Genomic DNA, 14,681 nt, shown 5'->3' on the forward strand with positions numbered 1-14,681 from the left:
AGTGCTTTCCAAATGTATGAATTGATAGTTTGTTGATTTGCATCCGAACTCCAAAGATGCTGAGAACCTGCAGCTCCCATGCACCTCAGTGAGAGTTGCGGATGCTCACTGTCCCTGAACACCCAGGCCCAAGTCCAAAGCCATCAACTCCGACGAGAAGTCTTGGGATGCTGTTGAGGGAATGAGAAAAGTAGGATTCGGAGCCCAGCGAAAAGGTTCCATCCTCTGGGCAGCACAGTGAGGGGCCCTGCGATGCCGTGCCTTGCTCCAGCATGCAGGGGAGTTTTGGGGTGAGAACGGACCAACAGAGTCGTGAGAAAACAGAGGGATGGTCTAGTCTCCCCTTGGAAAGCAACTGCAGTAGCCACGGGGCCTACCTGCTACTGAGACTGTAGTTTTAGTTGTTCAGGTGTTGTGTTGTCACCTTGTTGCATGGAGAAAGATCTCTTCAAACTGACCCCCACCAGTCAGATGAGTTACTCAGGCGGTTTGCTGGGGACAGGGTTTACTCTGACTGCACCCGTCATTAACTTGAACAGAAATATGGAAATTAGATGCTGGGAAATGAAAAGGAAACGTACCCACAGCAAGTTCCTTACACAGTCACCAAATTGCACAATCTAGGGACATACCTCACTTGTGAACAAAGAACCTCATCTACAAACATGTGTAGCCATAGGCAGGTTCCCCCTTGAACACTTGAAAAAGAAACTTGGGGAAACGACTGAACAGGAGATAGAGAAACATACACATACCTCAGGAGGTACGAGTTCATAATTTTGCAATCTACATTGTTCCACTTTCAGAACTACACACCTATCTCCTCAGCACTGGGACAGGGGCCAAGACCCATCCCTGGATCCAGGAGTTAGCGACTTAGCATCTAAGTAAGTCTCTGAAGACCCTGCCCCAGCACAGGGGAAAAGCTGAGACAGAGCCACACACCCGCAGAAGCCGGGGCACCACAACACAAGTTGGCCCAAAATAAACGACAGAACGTCTCCTGCGCAAGAGGGGTTCTTTGCGCAAGAGGGAGCAGTGTAGTCAGCTCCTTCTTGCGCAAAAGCCTCTTCCGCAAAATGGCAGCTCATTAGGTATGCAAACGAGGTATGGCAATATTCATTGCCACACCTCATTTGCATATCTTCTTGACCAACAATGCACAGTGTAGACGTAGCCTCAGTCTGGATGGGTCCCAGCATGGGAAGGGGGCAGAGGCTTTGAAGAGGAGGGAAGGATGCAGTTCAGGCCTCAGCTACCATGACAATAGTATCCAGGAGACAGGGAATGTTGGAGCTCCGTTGTCGGGGAAATGGTGGCCTTGACACAGGGCTGTTGGAGTCAGTGGCAAGAGAGGGAACGTAACCCAGCTCAGCTGACCTGCAGGTGTCCAGGAAGAGCAGTCAGCTTAGCCCTTTTGGACAGCGAGCCTCTGAGCCTGAGCTGTCCAAATAGCACAATCCCACACACCTTAAAAGTAGCTCTGTGATGGCTGGGAGGGGTACTACCCTTTTCTAGACTGCCCAGCATTCAGTAACTAAAGGGTTAAAACCAGAACAGTGGGTATCCCGGAAGTGGTGTCAGGGAGCTAGGAGAGCCAATGGGAAGAAATTGTGAGATGTGAGTTAAAGGCAGTGATGTGCCTGCTGCAGTTCTGTGTGTGGTTTTGGGAGAGACAAACTGGGGGGAGATGACATGAATCTTGGAGCCAGACGTGGTACGTTCATCAATATCCATGTCTACAATGGGCGGCCCCTGGGACCAAGAAACGTGGCTAGATAGGGAATGTATAGTTAGATGCAATCAAGGGATTGGTCCTGCCTTGGGCGGGGGGCTGGACTTGATGACCTTCTCGGGTCTTTTCCAGCTCTATGGTTCTATGATTCTATTATAAGGGTTTTGTTTTTTTCCTGATTTGTGAACTCCATGCTGAGCCCAAGTGCCCTTCCTCGTACACCGTAACTTCCCTGGATTCAGCTTCAGCAATTCTGTTTTAATCTATTTTCTCAGTTGCTTTGTAACTCCAGGCAACAAACTATGCTTTACCAAGTATGTCTTTTTGTTGTTAATAAAATCACCTGATCTGATTCCTGTGTCCTACAAGGCAGAGGGTCTGTGTGCATGTGCCTGAGACGGAGGGGTTAGCTATTAGAAATTACAGTTGGTTTTCAAGCTCTCTCCTGAGGGAGGAAGAAAGAGCTTGGGGTACTCCATGGGAAGAAATTCCCAAGTGACTCTCCCTGGGTTCGGAAAAAGGCTTTTGCACTGGGGTGGTGGCATCAACCCCCTCCCTCACCCCACAACACCAGGGAATCTGTGACCTTGGGGAATTTTTAAGCAGAAGCCTACAGAGTCAAGGTATTTCTCAAGTCTCTTGCAGACCCCACCTTCTGCAATGCAAGTTCCAGAGTGGGGAACAGCCTTGACAAGCTTTGTAGATCAGTGTTTCAAGTACCCTTAGGGTACTTGAGAGAAGACTGTGGGGGGGAAGGAGGGTACATCAACAACTGAAATTGGAGAAAACTGTATTTTTGTTTTCAGTTTTACAGTGCTTTATTATTTTTGTAATTTTTACACCAAAAAATGGAATTACCCACCCAGCTATGATTAAGTTGTTTAAGCAAATGGGTTGGAATGGTAAAAAAAAAAATGTTGTATGTCGGAAAACTGTAGGTACTCGGGGGACTTTTTTTTTTTTTTAAGCGGTACTTTATAAAAAAAACAAGTTTGAGAAACACTGCTGCAGATCATGTGGCTTGGGCTTAACGCCTGTACCTTGGCCTCTGCTTGGGAGCCAGAGCAGCAGCCCAAGGTGATGACACAGCTAGTGCAAGCCCATGTCTGCTGACCTCAGCATCTTCTGGAGCAGGCTGTTCCCAGCCCTGCATCTGGCAGGATTGGAAGAATCTTTAGTGTGACGGGGCTGGGCAGTTTTTATCAGGATGTGTCAATTTCACCATACATGGGGAAAAAAAGATGGACAGCAAATTCCCATCAGTGCTAATCAAAACGTACAGCCAGGCACAGTAGGAAAAATGCGGCTCAGGATCAGTAGGGCTGGATGGAGGGGTATTTCCTTTGTGTGCTGATCACAGCTTGTGCTTCAACAGTTATGAAGCTTTACCTTTTCGAATCTCAACCTTAACTGTCATTAAAAACCGTCTTGTCTCCCCATAACTGCCTGCAGCTGGGAAAATTGGAGTAAACAGAAATGGAAAAAAGCTGGATGCTTTTGTCAGAATTATTTAAAAACAAAACACAAACCAAAAACCCTCAGAGACTACCTCCAGTCTCTATCAGGAGTCTCTACTCAACTTTGGAGGCCCCGGGGGCCACAATGATACTCACAGCACATGCCAAGGGCCACAACTTAAGTGCGGTTGCATATATGTACGAATATATATGCAAATCTATGCAAATAGCACCTTTCACACTGACGGGCATGCATATAAAGATGAAGGCAAGACTCCACAACATGCAGGCCCCATTTAAGTCAGCTCTGCTGATATTAATAAAATGCAACATTTACCCTATTTCTACCCCTATGACAGCACTTTTAATGAGCAATGACAGTCCAGGAATTTAACTACTAAAACACACATCAAAAGACGACAATTATATTGACTACTTCTTTGTTTTGGCTCCCAGCTGCAGGCCACGTGTTGAGCCTCACATAATCCCAAACTGCACCACGGACTGTGGGCTGCATGTGGCCCACGTGTTGTGTAGCTCTGCTCTCTATGATTCTGCAGGAGATTTAACTTGGGTGAATGGGATGCAACTGAGCCAGGGGACTGCAGTGGGTAAGACTACCTGTGTAACTCTGACCCTACAGTAGTGCACTGTGTGTTGGCAGCAGCTGTCTGTATGTAGCTGGATCTGACATGCCTGTACGTAATCAGCAAACATGGTAACTTGAGATCAGCAGGGCCCACATGGCTCCATCAGGCTGCTGTAAAAATTGCAAAAGGCCCAACCAGGATACAGTAAACTTCCGATAAGCCGGCACCTTTAGGACCCAGGGGGTGCCGGATTATCAGAGATGCTGGACTATCAGAAGGGGGGGGGCTACGAGAGGTCTGGGGTGGAGTGGGAGGGATGTGCCCCTCAGCACTGTGGGACCAACCCAGCAGCACCCCAGCTGCTCTGCCCCAGGCGTCCCCAGGTCAGCCGCTGCTGAAACTGACCAGCAGCTGACTTGGGGTAGCCGGGGGCAGAGCAGCTCCAATTGTCCGGCTGCCCTGAGCACTTCCAGGTTCCAGATGGTGCCGGACTATCAGGGAGTGCTGGACCATTGGATGCCGGACAACTGGAGTTTTACTGTATTTTGTCTGGGCAATAGGGAAGGCTCCCCCTACCGTGGGATCTACTAGGCTGGAGTTTCCCACAGGGGCTGGATGTTCCGTCCCTGGGTACCCGTGTCACTGGACTAGATGCAGCAGTGCAGACAACAGCCCTGGCTGTCTGCAGAGAGAGCAGGAAGGTCAGGATGCTCCCTGGGGAGCCCTGGAGTGCGGGGGGGGGCAGGGGCTGTCCTGTCTGACCACCGGCTCTCCATGCCCTGGGGATTACAGTCACCTCCCCCCCCCCCCCCGGGAGATGCTAAGGCCATTTCAGTGCCGAAGGGTCATCAGCCCCTCTACTAGGACTTGTCTGGCACCAGCGTCTGCCAGTCCCCACCCCTCACGGGAGGCTTACGCTGGAGTGTTGGGAAGAACTTTCAGCATCGGCTTGAAACAAAGCAGAGAACACCAGTCTGAAAGGAGCCAGGCTCGGCAGCCTCAGGGGGCCCAATCAGTGGGGCCATGTCACTTAGTGTCCATCAGCCTGAGCTACTCCAAGGACCTGGCTTCAGGGCCAGCCTGGGGGCCTACAGGAAGTCAGTGGGGAGCTAGATTTGCTCACCACCCCCCAAAAGCCTGCACTGCATGGAGCTCTGGTCCTTGTTGAAATCTGGGGGGGAGGGGGCTGACCATGTTTGTCAGGTCAGTCTCCTGCCATTGTCACTGCCACAGCTCCCAGCAGAGACACCCCCGGAAGGGTAGGACCCCCCCCCCCACACACACACTGTCCCCTGCAAGGTTCGCTGCCGTTACGCACAGCCCCAGTGTCGCATGCACTGCAGCAAAACCCGCCTGCAGGACGGGCCCCTCCTTCCTGCAGGGCACCAGGCAAATGTGCAATTTGGAGACCCTGTGCTCATAGCACCCCCGTTGCCCCTGGTCCCCCACGGGCTCCCCTAAGCTCCCTTCCCCCAACCCCTGCATCTCCCTGCTATACCCATAACCCCTATACGGTGCCCTCTTTGCCCCAAAGCCTGCACCTCTTGTGACCCTAACATATGCACTGTGCCCCATTCTTGTAGTCCCTGCATCTCCCTCCTGTGCCCTTAAGCCCCACAGTGCACCCCTTCTCATACCCCCTGCACCTCCCTCCTGCCCCTAAACTTCACATTGCACCCCCTTCTCATACCCCCTGCACCTCCCTCCTGCCCCTAAACTTCACATTGCACCCCTTCTCTCATACCCCCTGCACCTCCCTCCTGCCCCTAAACTTCACATTGCACCCCTTCTCTCATACCCCCTGCACCTCCCTACCCCACAGTGCCCCAACCCCCCCCCCACTTCCCTTACTCCTCATACCCCTTGCACCTCCTTCCTGTGCCCCTAAGCCCCACACAGCACCCCCTCCTCATGCCCCCCACCTCCCTCCTGTGCCCCAAAACCCCACACTGCACCCCCTTCTTATGCACCCCTGCAGTTCCCTCCTGTGCCCCAAAGCCCTGCAGTGCCCCCTGCTCTCATACCCCCCGCACCTCCCTCCTATACTCTCCTCAGTCCTACACCTTCCATCTCCCTGCTGTGCCCCCTTCCCTGGGACCTCAAACTTTACTCCCTTGCCCACAAGCTAGTAGGGAGCACTCCCCGGAGGCTGGGCACACGGCCTGGCCATAGGACTGACATCAATGGCACAACATCCCCCCCCTCTCTCTGGCGGGGGCTGGGGCAGTCTGCAGGGGCACTTGGAAGCCCCCTGAGCCATGAAAAGGGCACGTCACGCTCCCTCCAGAGGCAGGCTGCAAGTCCCCCCCTTGCACATGCCCCTCCCCCAGGACACCTCACTCCTCCAGTACCCCCATCCACAAGCACTTCTGCAGCCCTTAAGTAGCCCCTTGCCACACACCCCTACAGAGTCCCCCTCCCCCCTCCGAGCCGTTCCCTGAATGCATCCCCCTCCCCCAAAATTCCCTCTCCAAATACATTCCTCCAGCAGCTTCCCAGCGAGGGCTTCAGCAATCCCCACCCAAGCCAACCTCCCCAGAGCAGCCATGCTCCGCCCTACTCAGATGCAGCTTGGGGCTAGAATAACTCCTGAGGGGTGGGCCCCTTAGGGCTGTCAGCTGCCCCGTCATAGGCTGCACCTGGGACAGGCAGGGGGCAGGGCTATAAAGGGCAGACCTGGGGCTGTGCCCAGGGCATTAGGGAAGGAAAGGTGCTGCTGGAGGCTGTGTATGACAGTAGTAGCTCTTGAGGAAGTGGGAAAAGCAGCTATTCTGAGGCAGGGTCAATGGGGAGAGTCAGTCTGTAATAGCTGGTGCTGGGAGCCATGTGTTAGTTCCCAGATGTGCAATGCAAACACTCAAAGGTAGCTGTGCAGGAAGATCCCTGCAGGGCTCTGCCTCTGGACTAGCAAGAGTCTGGAGGCAACCCCAGGAAGGGTCTTTGCAAGTGCTGGTGAGGGCTGTTTGGCTGCAGGAGGGGCTGTTCCATGCAGCTGCATTCAACTAGCTCTGTTAGGTTGCTGAGAGGGGAGCCCTTGCTCTGAGCCCAGTGCAGGGTGCACCAGACAGGGCAATGGGCTGTTCTCAGGGGAATGCTAACCTAGAGCTGATGTAGGAGCTAGGACGGGGAGAGTCCTGCAAACAAAGAGCTTCCAGTGCTGCCCTGCAAGCAAACTGCATTTGCAAGCTGCTCATGAAGCCAATCTGAGGGTGCTAGCCCCAGATACAAATTACCTGTTTCCATGGCCCACAGCTGCAGCAAGGCTGGCGACTTAAGGCTGCACCTGGCAGTGCAGAGCTTGCATAGCCAATGTGCACATGATGTAATTCTATAGCAGCTGCAGCTAGTGGAGGGCTTTGAAAGGCTTATGCTGTTTGCCACACCAGTCTAAATCTCCTGCAAGCTTCATTTTAAACACCATCCCATTCTATGCATTGCTATAGCATTAGATTGAAGCAATAACTACTCAGGAAACCTCTGATTATAGGGACTTGCTGGAGGGGGGAAGGAAAAAAGTGACTCATATTTTTGCACTAGCTGTTTAACTGTATAGACCCACTCTAAGAATAGGGAGGAAGAAGGGTTGCAATGTCTGCAAATTCTCCCAACACACCCCCTCTTCCCTTCCCGTGTGTCAAACGTGTCTGCTGTGAAAGCCTTGCCCAAAACTTAAAGCTGAACAATTTTAGCCTGGTAGAGCTGTCTTGGTCATGGTGCAGGGCTCCATGCTGCCCAAGAAAGGGGGTGGCAATAGAAAGCTTTGGGGGTGTCATTTACCTGGGTGTCTAGGGAAGTCTCACTTTATGCTGGAAAAATGCAATGCTCCGGCATGGTCCAGAGCAACTGCCCCTGTATTTCCCTTCAGCAATGGCTCCCAGCCCTGCTCTTTCTTAGAGACCTTTGTTTCTCCAGGCTGAGCAGTTCTGCCTTTACTGTGTGTTCCTGCACAGTTAGGTGTCTGTTTTAGGCAGACTTTCTTTCCTGAGGCTGGCAAGAGGGATTGCTGTGTGGTACCTCAGAGTTTTGTAAGCAAACCTGCTTTATTCTTAGTTAAAAACACACCAGGGAAATGTAGTGGGAGAATCTACATGCACATTAGTAAGTGCGACAAAGTTCGTACCAGCTCTAAGATGGGTTTTGGCAGCATATATCTTTCCACTTGAAGAAGCCTTTTGGGATAGCAAGTTAATCACAGCTTCAGCTCACAACAAGCTGACAGGACAAATTCAATCCACCTTCTTATGTGGCTAATAGCGCTCTGCTTTTGCTGTTTCTAGAAGCAGGCAGCTAGTTTGCAAGGGCAGCCATTAAGGAGCGTGGCTTCATGGGGCCAATTTGCATTCCCTTCATCTCCAAACATGTCATAAGGATGCCCACTTTCCATGCATAACTCCTAAAAGACCCTGGAAATGCCTCATGGCCTCCAAAGATTGCATTCATCTTGTTTTCTTGCCAAAAGTGCCATACACTGTCTCAATAGCATATGCACTTGTGTTTCTAATGCAGAGTAGCCTCCGCTATTGACTATAAGTCGGTAACATTTAACTGAATAGGAACTACACTGACCTGAACTAAGAGACAAAGTCGTTTCTGTTGCTCATACTCAGTTTATTGCACACACTGGAACTGGTGGTGGCATTATCTTCATGTAAGTTCTTAACCGAGGAGTCCGAGGTATTTGCACTACTATCAGCACGTTCATTATAATTCAGTTTTTGCTCCTTTTCTTATCTTAACGAACCGATCCATATTTTAAAATTAAAAGAGGGTATCCTACGATTGAATTAAAACATAAAGCCCTGGGCTTGTTATGCTATTTCAGTAGAATACACGTAACAAAGATTACAAACACTTGTAGACACTGCACTGGGCATACCTGCCGCGCATAAGATCGCACAAGGCAATTACAACAATCAAGACAGTTAACACGGTATTTACAATGGAGTGAATAAATGGCCTCAGCAAGAAACCTAGGCGTTGGGCTAGCCATGAGATTTTTCCGTCCCCGGTTATAGCATAAAGGACTCTGACCTCACTCTTAACAGCAGATGCATCTTGTTCAATTTTTCCCGAGTTATTTACATAGAAGCAGCAAGACTGGTTAATAACTGCGCGTACCCCTCCCTGTTGGTCTAGGATTGCATCTAAGACTACTCTGTTTTGTAAGGCGAAACGGGCTACTGACTGGATTTGCTCATTGAGCAAGCCCAGGGCATCTGCGGTATGGTTCAGCACTTCCTCTATTAGCCTGGATACATTTACCAAAGCCTTCTCGAGCTCGGCTATTCAAAGCCAGGGCAGGAATGCACGGACTAACTGGTGGAAACCTGTGGGACGTTCTGTAAGGGGATTAACGGAAAACCTTCATGGTGACTGGTGTAAGAAGCTTCCAAGTTTAGTGACACCTGGTGCCGTGATGGGGGGGGTGCACAGTGAGTCTCCCAGGAACCGCATGTCCCAGTGAACACTGCCCTCTCCAGTTTATAGTCAGGTATTTGTAAGCTCTCTGCCCACAAATGAAAAACAATCCATGCTCCTTTTCTAAAATAGGGGAATAGGGTCCCTTGTACCACCCTTTCCCCTTGGGTCCTTTCTTCGGAGCATGGCACAATGACTATCATTGGCGGCTGTGCAGTGCAGGGCGAGTGGCAAGTCCTGTAAGACTTGGTCTGGGGGGAATAAGCTAGCCCCAGCACACTGGTGTAGAAGCTGGGTACTATTGGTCACCAGTGTGGGGTTATAGATTTGTCCAGTGCTGGGAATCATGAATAGTGAGTTGTTAAACCATGTTTGCCCCTTAGGGTACTGGCTGAAATTCAGGGGAACAAGGGTGGATTTCCAGCAAGTTAAGGGTTCCTGGTGGGGTATGCTAATGTCCCAGGTTCCTGATTTTTTGTTAAAGGCCACAGTGTAGGTACATTGTTTATCCTCCAGCCACCCTAGGTGGGGCCCAGTATCATTCACATTTGCAAAACAGATGGGGTACAACTCCCTAGAGGTTCCTACTACATATTCTAAAGGTTGACCCCACACCGTAGGCTGCCAGCATCCGTGCCACCCCCAAGACTTCTCCCCAGAGTCATTCCGAAGATCCTGGTGGTCGGGGTCGCTGTCATCGAACCAGGCCGGTCCCCATCTAAAGATATCGCTCTTGATCCACCAGCTGTTTAAGTTTAGAGGAACAAATTCAATCCCTAGTCCTGTGGAAGAGTTCAACAGTGTGCACATCCAGCAGTCTGTGGCACCAGCAGCTGAGGCGATGGTTTGGATGGCGTCCTGGAGAGGGTGTTTGGGAACAGCGGAGGCTGCTGTGACCATAAGGAACGTTACAAAGAGTTCTTCAGACATCGTGCTGTGGCTCGAGTCGGGGTCTGCCACACAACCAAGTTTTGTGACTAATGACAATAAGTATGAACAGTACTATGGCGAATGGTATATCGAGCGAAAGTCCTTGAGGTGTATCTCGTTCAAGGTAGTTCCCTTTAGGTAGTATTCCAGGATATCACCTTTGATCCTGAAAGAAAGCACAAAGTCGTCCGGTCTTGGATACAATCCAAGCCTCGGTGATAGCTCTTGGCATCCTTCCAGAACTTGAGGTGATCCACACTCCTTTTCCTTTATAAGTTTGGAGAACGTGCGTCTGTGTCCCAAGGCTGGGGTGTTTAATTACAACGGTGTCCCTAGGAGCATATTTGGAGTCCTTCGGTGGTGTGTTTTGGGCTGGAGAGGCTCTTCCTGTGAGAGAATCCTCTACTGATAGAGCTACCCAGAGGGCTTTGCCGGTTGTTCAGCCACTGAACTATGACGTCTTGTCTGTCTCCCCATATACCATCTGTGGGCTTTAAGCGGTGCTTTAGCAACCCATTCCATCTCTCAATTATGCCGTTGGACTGGGGTCGGTACGGGAGGTGAAAGGTCCACTGAACTCCGTTCTGGAGGGCCCACTCCTGAACTAGTTTATTCTTAATGTGAGCCATTATCTGATTGCATTTCTTGGGGTGTTGGGACGAGTGCTGTTAAGCGGTTTAGTCCCATGATGGTTGACAACCCCGTTGCCAATCGGGTCGGGTAGGCAAAGCCGATTCCTGAGACAATCTCCACTCCAGTCAAAACATACTTCCATCGTTGTCTGGTGGAGGGTGTGACGGAGCGTTGGGGTTTCCCCGTCTCCTGCACTCCCGTAGTGGCACGAACAGATTCCACCAGCCAGTCGAATAGAGGGAGTTTATTGCTTCTCCAGGATACAGCACAGCACAGCACAGCACAGATGTGTGCTGTAATCTGGTTACAGGGCAGGCCTAGGATGCCTCAGCCCCCCTTGAGATGGGGGAGACTGGGCCCCTAAATTCCAGGCCCTTCCCTAGGCTGTCTCCTCCATGATCCCAGACAGAAACTAAAGACCATCCCTTCAAGCCCTGCCCCCCAGCCAGGGGCGGCATTCCACTTTCCTTTGTTCCTCTCCCTGGGAGGTAACTGGTAGAACAGGTGACCTCCCTGTCCCATCAGCGACTTGGCTGGGCCGTGGTACAGACAGCAGCCAGGGGGGTCACCTACAGCCCCAGCCTAGCAATCAGCAAGGTACCCACACTACGTCACAGAGGGTAATGGGCCAATGTGATCAATTTGCCAGGTTGCACATAGTGTTTTTCCCTCTTGTATTCTGGCAAACCGCTGTCCCTTGTTAATGTGTTTTCAGGTCTCAGCACAAAGAGCACAGGCTTGTACTAAGTCTCTAGCTTGCTGATGGGTAATAGGCCACCCCCTGATATGTGCCTGCCTCACCAGTTCCTCACTCCCTGTATGCCCCAGGGTCTCGTGTAGCCATGTGTATAAGCGTTCCCAATCCACCTGGGTGGCAGAGATCTGGGCTATCGCATCGGCTAAGTTATTTAATTGGGCAGCCGGAGTGTTGTTCCGTTGGTGGGCTGACACGTGACCTATGCTTAGGGTTAGTTGGGTTACATGGTGATAGATCCATTCCCAGTATTCTAATCCCCAGACTGGTTTTCCCCCATCATCCAGTGGTTATTTCTCCAATTAGTTATCCACGGGGTGGCTCCAGCCCGTACAGCATAGGAGTCTGTGTAAATAGTGCTAGCACCTGCCTCCGAGGCCAGCTTAATTGCCGCTAATTCCGCGAGCTGGGCGGATCCCTCTATATCAGTAGTCAGAGGCATGGCAGAGTTATCAGCTGGGACTGCTGCAGCCCTTCCTTTCCACGTTCCCTTTATCAGTGTAGCACTGCCATCTGTAAACCAAACTTCCTCAGGGCGAGACGTATCAAATGGAGCGCGTCTCGGATAGGAGATGGTTGTGGGGGTAGGTGATATTCGTTGGGCATTCCCACCTTCCACAAAGATTCTTTGATCGTGATGGGGTTTTGTGCGGTGTCTGCACCACCTACGCTGTGGTGTATGTAAAGCGCCCACTTTTGAACGGTCATTTTCTGTGCTACACCAGATGGTAGTTCTTTCCCTTCCAATATAGGTTTAATAATTGGAAGAGGAGTGTGACTGGTTACATTCCAGGTCTGCGTTAACTCCTCGGTCTCCCTTAAAGCCGTGTAGGCTGCCAGGAGCACCTTCTCATGTGGAGTGTAATTTGCCTGCGACCCGTGCCACGACTTAGAGCCGAATTGTATGGGGCATCGGGGTGCAGTTTCACTTTCCTGCCAGAGGGCAAAGGACATTCCTGCACCTCCTATGGTGAGGTATAGGTGAAACGGGGCATCGGGATGGATTGGACCCAGAGCTTGATGTGTGTGTATCTCGTTTATTAGCTGCCGCAAAGCTTCCTCACGTGCTGGGGTCCATTTCCAAATGGCACTTTTCTTGAATAGGTTGTACAGCGGTTGGGCAATCACAGCAAAGCCGGGCACATGCTTCCTCCAAAAGCCCAAAACCCCTAATGTTTGTCTCAATTGGGCTTTGCTCTCTGGTGACGGTGCCTGGCTGAGTTCCTGTACTGATCCATCAGGCCCCGGTCTCCGCCCTCCCATCCATATAGTGCCAAGAAATTTTACTTCATGGGAGGGGCCTTGGCATTTGTCAGGGGGTAAATCTAAGCCAAGGTCTTCCAGGGCTGTCCTTACTCGATTTACAGCCTCCTGCACTTCCTCGGAGGTGTCTCCCCCTATCAAGATGTCATCTATGTATTGTAGGATTTGGACGCTCGGCAGCATAGTTAAACCGTCCAAAACCTTTGATAGCGCCCCATGGCAAATTGTGGGGGAATGTTCGTACCCCTGTGGCATACGCGTGAAGGTATATGGAACACCCTTCCATGTGAAGGCAAATCTGTCCCTATCTGCGGGTTGCAGGGGAACCATGAGAAACGTGTCCTTCACATCTAGCACAGCTAGCCACTGTTTGTTCCAGGTTTGTATGCTGTTCACTATGTCTACTATGTTGGGGACTGCTGCTGTTAAAGGGCCAGTGTTCCTATTTAACTTCCTGTAATCTATTGTGAGTCTCCATTTACCATTAGGTTTCTTAACTGGCCATACTGGTGAATGGTACAGGGAGTGTGTCTGAATTAATATTCCCCGTTTCTCCCGGTCTCTGATTAGCTCTGTGACAGGAGTTATAGCTTTAGCTGGAACGTTGTATTGTTGTGCTTCCCCCAAGCCTGCCAGGATGTGGGGCAGGGGTGGAACAGGTACAGGGTTACCCAAGCCCTTGCCTGGCACTCCAGGTCCCCTTAACGAGTCCTCTGTGTTGAGTGAATGCACTTAGAGTGGCTTGGAATGAGAACACATTGGGAAGGGTTGCAAGTGCTTTGGACCACAAGCTAAATACTACAGTGTAAAAACTCCTGCAAAAAAGCAAACCTCATGTAATCAAGACACATGGCATAATTTGTGTGCTGTCCTCCATGCTGATTAATCCTTAACCGGAGCACTGGGAGAGAAGCCTGAAACACGAGGACAATCCCTGCACCTATAGAAAGGTGCTAGATCTGGTATTAGCATTTTGCAATCGCAGTTTCTTACACACTATGTAACTGCGCCTGAGTAACAGAGTTTCTTACAGGAGCAGTTCCTTACTCCTGCAAATGAGAAACTGCCCCCAGCAGCACATTGCTACAGGGCACAGCTCTGGCCACAGCGCTGTATGGAACTGCTCTATGGAACTGCTCGCTGCAGGATTGCGCTACTTCTGGGAGCAGTTCCTTACAGGCCCATTTCCTTAGGATCGCACGAACGGAGAAGTGCTACTGGCAGCACATTGCTACAGGGAGCGGTTCTCGCGGGTACGTTTTGCCCTGGGGGGAAATAAAACCTCTTCTCTGCCCCCCCTTGTGCCTCCCCCTCTGCACACTGGCAGGTGGCTCATCCCCCGGGTAACTGTTACCCCCTTTGTCCCTCCCTGGCTGGGGGCAAACCCCCCCCCCCCAGCACCCCCCCCATCGGCCCCGGCCTGACTTTTCCCTTTCTGCCCCTCTTCTGCCTCGCCCTAAAATTACTTGACCCCCCCCGGCCGGTTAATTTCTGACCCCTCCCCCGCCCCCTTCTTGCTCCTAAAGTGCCGGCAGCCCCGTGGGAACCCGAGCGAGCGCAGCAGCCGCAGCGTGCCCGGTGCCAGTGCGCATGCTCCCTACACCCCGGCATCCTGCGACAGCTGCTTCTGACGCGACGCCCCTGGGCGGGGGGAGGGGCGCTCAGGGTGGTTCCCATCGCGGCGGCCCCCTGGCGCTCGGCCCCCGCCCCGCCGCACTTGGCAGTAGCGCTGGGCGCGGCCCCTTTAAGAACAAGCCCGGCCTGGCCCCGCCTCCCTCGGCGGCCCGCGCAACGCCAGCGGCCTGGAATGTCCCTCTCCGCGCGCCGTCCGCCCACCCCACCCCGGGCACTGGCGTGGGCGGCGCTTCCTGCTTCCGGGTGCGGCGGCGGAAAGAGCCTTC

General features: G+C 51.9%; 1 long non-coding RNA gene across 1 annotated transcript; it reads right to left on the reverse strand.

The window, feature by feature from the left end:
- Window positions 1-36: 36 nt before the first annotated feature.
- Window positions 37-2,069, reverse strand: LOC142819235 (uncharacterized). The gene is made up of 3 exons (XR_012897032.2): window positions 756-2,069; window positions 378-530; window positions 37-170 (listed from the first exon to the last, which is right to left on the reverse strand). It is a non-coding gene; the product is annotated as an uncharacterized LOC142819235 (long non-coding RNA).
- Window positions 2,070-14,681: the final 12,612 nt, after the last annotated feature.

Source organism: Pelodiscus sinensis, chromosome 21 (genome assembly GCF_052426305.1).
Source record: "Pelodiscus sinensis isolate ZL-2025 chromosome 21, ASM5242630v1, whole genome shotgun sequence".
In the NCBI taxonomy this organism is placed as follows: Eukaryota; Metazoa; Chordata; order Testudines; family Trionychidae; genus Pelodiscus; species Pelodiscus sinensis.